Raw genomic sequence first — 6,731 nt, 5'->3', positions numbered from 1 at the left:
AATATTATTATCGGTGCCGTGTTGTTGCATAACGAATTATTGTTGAATAGAGAAAGGAAACAGAGGGAGAGATTCAAACTAAATAAATAGAGTTGTGGGTGTAGGGAGTAAGACGTAAATAAGTGGGGGAGGGGAAGAGTAATAAAATAGTAACCAGCAACGAAAAGAGTTTGGGATGAGTAATGGTCCGAATATAAATAGAACCTTAGAAGTTAGATTAGTCAGTTTTCCACTGAACGTGAAAAGAGAATAAGAGAACAACAGAGAGAGAAACGGAACCGGGAACCCTAGTTGCAACCAAGTCAAGCCAAACCAAAGATTTCGACGAATTTGAGGTAAGGGGGAGAATCTATTCATCTCTAGGGTTTATTTTTCTTGTTGGGGCTGTACAAGGGATAGAGGAGGAGAGTTACTATAATGCTTAAGAGAATTTATCTTGGTGGTTGAAGATTTAAAATTCAAAAAGAACAAAGTTAGGGTAATTGAATTAGAGCCTTCAATCATGTGAAGAGTGATGCAATTAGGTAAATTGTGTGAAAAAGTAGTGTTTGGATGATATGGTAATCCTAGGTAATGGTTCATATCAGTTTTGGATCATAAGATCTCTTGAAGTGAACATTTAGGACAATTTAGAAGCATTACCATAGCTCGAAAACGTAGAATTTGGACATATCGTCAGCTATGGCATGGATTTGGATTGTAGATAATCCCATCAATTTAAATTTCTGCGAGCTACAGTGACATTTTCTCAAGGTTAGGGAAGACATGAGAGATGGGTTTCTCATTGCTAGTTAATAAAAATAGATACGGGCTCCAAAGCCCATTATATTTATTTGTAAATAAGAATTTAATTTTTTTAATAAGTAAATAAGAATTTAATTGCATCAATCGATGTTTTAGCACATCAATTAATAAAATATGAAAACACAATTGTGCACTAAGAGATACTAATTACTCTCTCTGTCCCAAATTGCACGTCGCTTTAGGGGGAAAATTTGTCCCAAATTATATGTCGTTTTACAATAGCTCAGACATGGGTGCAAGACATGGAGAGGATCTTCCGTGCTATGATGACTAATGATGATCACAATGTCAGGTACTAATGCAACATTAATGTTACTTTTTCTATTATAACCTTAACTATTTATTACTCTCCCTTCTTTCAATTCTTTCATTTATCTTACTCATATTATTTATTAAGGACAATTTTGTAAAACAACTCATAATATCTCTTTTCCACACATTATTAATTGTATTTCTTAATATGTGTGAAATGCCCAAAACGTTATACAATTTGGGACGGAGGGAGTAAATTATTGTAAATAAACTCTATTAATATAAAAAATACCCATAATAAAAAGTTTCTAATATAATATGCATTTTTTTAATAATACAACATAAATGTAAATAGTTATGTAAAATATAAATGAAATTAAATTTGAATACACAATAATACCCATTTTAGTAATTATACATCCAAAATCAATTTTAGTTGAAAGTATCCAAACAACATGAATTGATAATAATCACTTTTACAATAATGCATCCAAACATAAATCAATTTTCCATCAACTCACTTTTATCCAAAATCAATTCAATTAAAATCAATTATGTCAAAATCAATTATACTCACAGCATAACCAAACATACACTTAAACCCAAAAAAGTAATAAAATATTAAATTAAAATCTTCATCAAATCAAATCAAAACCTTACTCCAAATTCATTTGCATCACATTTTTTTTCTGTACCTTACTTCTCCAACAACAAAACCCAAACTTTAACCTCAGATACAACCAAATCTGGGCACACCAAATTCATTTTCAATATTGTTACGGATTTTTTTCTTGTTCTTTTCTTCTTCAACCTCATAGATACAACCAAACCTGGGCACACCAACAACAAAGATTTGTAACAGTGATCCATAACAAAATACAAAATTCAGACTGGTTTCTCTTGAAGATTCATAAAGTGATTCATTTTCTCTTGAAGATCCATTCAAATCGTTCGAGAAGATTATGGATTTAAAGTCGTTCTCTTGAAGATTATGGATTCGTAACAGTGATCCCAACAATACCGATCATCTACGACGGCGGCGTTGGGGTTACGACTACGACGACGACGTTTGTTGCGGTGGTTGGAAGGGGAGAAGAAACGGTTGGTATAAACACCACACATTTGAAAAACCCAATTGTTTCATTGCTTTATCAGCCCTTGAAGAACCTTCACCAACACAAATGGTATTTGCTTCACAATTCAAAAACTCTTTACCCACCAATTCAGTGACCACATTCACTGTCAAGTTACCGTCTTTTTCGCAATTCATTGAACCCCAGATTCAATTCTCAAAGAAATACGATTTGGGGTTTGAAGTGACGTTGTTTTCTAAATTTGCAAAACAGTTCAAGTTTGAGGCAAATTCTCCAAATCTTAGTTTGATAAAGCGCGAAGAAGCGCAATCGTTGACATGGTAGCGACAATCATGATTGAACACGAAAGAACAAGCCTCGAATCGTTGACCCATTCAGGATCTGAAAATTAAGGATCTTCGTATCCATGAATTTTTCAAGAGCTTAGAAGAGAAGGGTTGTTTGAATTAGTCAAAGAGACAAGATTTTTGAAAAATTTAGAGAGAGAAAGAGAGAGAGAAATTGAAAAGCTAGAGAAAGTGAGAGAAGAATTTAGTGAGTACAAAACCTTGATGAAGTATGATTTCCATCCAAATCTAAGAGAAGGAGAGGGGCGATGGGGAAGATTGCAGCATTTGTTGTGTTGTGTTGTGTCACTTTTTGTCAACTTCTTTTTTAATTGGTGTTGAATTGATATTTTTTTATTTTATTGGTGGAGAATTGTTTTGATTTTGAAAATGCTATTGAATTGGTGCATAATTGATTTTTTTATTTATGGTGAATGTTGTTGTTGTTTAATTATATGAATTTTGGTGATTAGATTATGTGTTGTTGATAGTTATTTATTTGATTTTTTTTTTGGGTTTTTGTCATGAATGTGAGTTAAAGATGATGAAGATTAGTAAGGTAGAAGATGAAGAAAGAAAGAACAAAATTAGTTGTTGTTGGTGAACTTTAAGTTACAATAGACATGCAAAATTCAATTGTCATCTTTTTAAAAAACAGATCAAACGGTTTAAATTACAAAATTTAATAAGGTTTATGGTGGATCACTTTTAAGGTTTGTCCACCATAGAGATTTGGGGTTAAACTTAACAATCCAGGATTTATTTGGCAAATGGAGAAAAAGTGAGGGACCAAAAGATACGTTTTATTAATTGTGGGACCAAAATAAAAACTTGAAATTATTTGAGGGACCTGTTGACCTTTATTTTTTGAGAATTGTTGTTTACACATTTGATAAGGCTGTGCCACACGAGTAATTTACCTAAATGCCCTTCGGCAGTTAACTGCCGAAGTTTTAGAAATCCGGCTGCAGTTAACTGCCGAGGAAAACCTCGGTAGTTAACTGCCGAGGAAAATGTTATAAGAACAGAACGGACATAGGAGTTTCCAAAACTCCATTGTTGCGTTTTTGATTATCCTTGCTGCGGTTTTGAGCAATTTGAAGCCATTCCAAGCCAATTTCAATCACAAAAACAAGTAAGTTTTCTGAATCCTATTGCATTGTTGTTTTGTGGTCGAATTGTTTGTTTTTTGTTGTTAAATTTCGATTATATAGGTTCGATTATATTGATTTTATGATTTTATGATATGTTAGGATAGTTTAGGTTAGAATTGTTAGAGAACTTTTATTGAATTGTTAGATTTAGGTTTTGATTAATCGTTGTAGAATTGTTAGAATTGTTTAGGTTTAGGTGTATGTTTTGATGATAGTTTAAGTTTAGGTTTAGTTTTTGATTTTATGATTTTATGGCATTGTTGTTTAGTTAGGTTTTGATCGCCATTTATTTTTAATGTAGATATGTCTCAAAATAAGAACCAGGGTAACGTTCAGGGTGATGAGAAGAACAAAGAAAAATCGCCTATGACGTGGCACAGAATTGTTTGCGATGGTTACGAAAAAAGAAGGGTTTGAATGTGCCGGTGTACAATCTCTGAGGTTGAGGAGGAGCGGGAGGACATGCTATTTTGGTCCTCAACCAAAACAAGGTGCCGCAGGGACAGTAGCGGGAAACCCGATTGACTTGTGTGACGAGGATGAATGGATGAATGCCTAATTGTTTTCGATTTTTTTATGTTTTATTTTTGTGTTCCGCACATTTTGTTTGACATTATGGTACTTAGAATAAAATCGCATTTGAAATAATTTCGATTAAACTCGCGTTTTTAATAATTGTGTATTTGAATAAAAACTAATTAAATCTAACGTGAATCCAACTAATTAAAATTGCGTAATGAATAAATAAATTCGAAAAGTGAATAAATAAGATAATTATTGTTTCATTCAAAACAAAATATATGTTATCACATTACATTGCATTACACATTACATTCCGGAATTTACCTTCCAACTGCAACAATCATCTTACCACTGAATGGGGAAAGTTCAAACTTGCTAACCAACATGACTCCAGTATTCGATCAGCGTCTTCAACGCTGGTATTCAAGTGTCAAAAGAATGAGGTGCATTCCTTGACACTTGAATACCAGCGTTCAAGACACTTATCGAATGCTGGAGTCCTGCCGATTAACAAGTTTGAATTGCCCCATCCAGAGTAAGACAATTGTTGCAGTTGGAATGTGCATTCCAACTGCAACAATTGTCTTACCTTTAAATGGGGTCAATTCAAACTTGCCAAACAGCAGGACTCAAACATTTCACCCGGCATTCATGTTTTCCTTTGAAAAGAATAAATTTTTGTTAGGCTTGCTTTAGATGATGGTATTCAAGTGCCAACGAAATGAGGTTCATTCCTTGACACTTAATACCTTCATCTAAACCAGCCTAACAAGAATTTAATCTTTTCAAAGGAAAAACATGAATGCTGAGCGAAATGCTTGAGTCCTGTTGTTTGGCAGGTTTGAATTTATCTCATTCAAAGGTAAGACAATTGTTGAAGTTGGAATACACCTTACCCTAACTAATGACGATCTTCTGGCGGAATCAAGTTGATGATATCTTCAGTTGATGTCAGCAACGTCACCTGTAACACCCAAGGCTGACGAGGGCGGGGAGTGGTCGCCGGTGCACAAGGCACGACAATGAGCGGCTCCTGACAGCTTCTAGAGGAACCGAATCACACCGGAATGAGAGGCTTCCTGAGGCTGTGCAGGTATGTGACTGCATGGTTGAAGGAAGACTTATAAGAATTGTTTGGTACTACCTATATCAACAAGATGCATCTTCTTTTCGGTAGCTCATTCCATAAAAACTCCACAGTTAAGCGTGCTTGACTTGGAGCAATTTTGGGATGGGTGACCTACCGGGAAGTTTCCCAGTAAGCGTGCGAGTGAGGATAAAACACGCTGAACAGACTCGTGTTGGTTTGTGGGGTCAGTCGGCAATCCTGAAAGCAGTATGGGATGTTACAAATGGTATCAGAGCAGACCTCTCCCAGTACGGTGTGGAACCAAGCGGAAGCTGATGGGCATGTAACACCCAAGGCTGATGAGGGTGGGGAGTGGTCGCCAGTGCACAAGGCACAACAATGAGCGGCTCCTGACAGCTTCTAGAGGAACCAAATCACACCGGAATGAGAGGGTTCCTGAGGCTGTGCAGGTATGGGACTGCATGGTTGAAGGAAGGTTTATAAGAATTGTTTGGTACTACCTATATCAACAAGATGCATCTTCTTTTCGGTAGCTCATTCCATAAGAACTCCACAGTTAAGCGTGCTTGACTTGGAGCAATTTTGGGATGGGTGACCTACCGGGAAGTTTCCCAGTAAGCGTGCGAGTGAGGACAAAACACGCTGAAAAGACTCGTGTTGGTTTGTGGGGTCAGTCGGCAATCCTGAAAGCAGTATGGGATGTTACATCACCCGCATATCGATCCACCAAAACATGCTCGTCACGTTTTCGTCATTTGTTAATTCCACCCAAGTGAATGAAACTCTCCCCTCGTCGAGCGTTGGACGTTTATATCGAATGTGTTCCACCCTCCTTGTGTCTCTGGGGTTGACTCCTTAGTTGAATTCAGTCAGTTCATCCTTGAGACATCTTAACGTTACACCAAGGCATCAAACCTTCAACCTCTGAGGTTCTCCGCCGTTGAATTGCGCATGAACGTCGATCCACCCGGCCATTGTTTCAAATCTACACAATAAGAAATTTAAAACAATCAATTAAAAATTCATTCAAACATTATACATAGACTCTAAAATTCATAAAAATAACTCTAAAATTATAAATCATATACTCTTACTAAAATAAAAAAATTAATCATATAATATAACATAAATCATTCAACTTATGTTTAATCATGTAATATAACATTAATCAACTAACATGTAATCTAAAAATGATTTATAACATGTAAATCTAATTAAAAACTAAAATAAAAAATAAATATAAAACAACAAAATAATAAATAACCCTAAAAATCTAAATTATAACATAAACATCATGCAAATATTTTAACAACATTAATCAAGTAACATCCACCCTAAAAATTAATTATAACATGTAAATCTAGTCAAAAACTAAAAAATAATAAATGTATTCAAAAAATAAAAAATAAAAACATTTATAACAACTAAAATGTAAGTTAATAGCATTATAATTACTTACTTGTTGAATAAAATGTGATTTTGTTGAATA

The sequence above is a fragment of the Medicago truncatula genome, chromosome 8 (genome assembly GCF_003473485.1).
Source record: "Medicago truncatula cultivar Jemalong A17 chromosome 8, MtrunA17r5.0-ANR, whole genome shotgun sequence".
In the NCBI taxonomy this organism is placed as follows: domain Eukaryota; kingdom Viridiplantae; phylum Streptophyta; class Magnoliopsida; order Fabales; family Fabaceae; genus Medicago; species Medicago truncatula.
The sequence above is the reverse complement of the archived record's forward strand: the minus strand, read 5'-3'. Positions refer to the sequence as shown.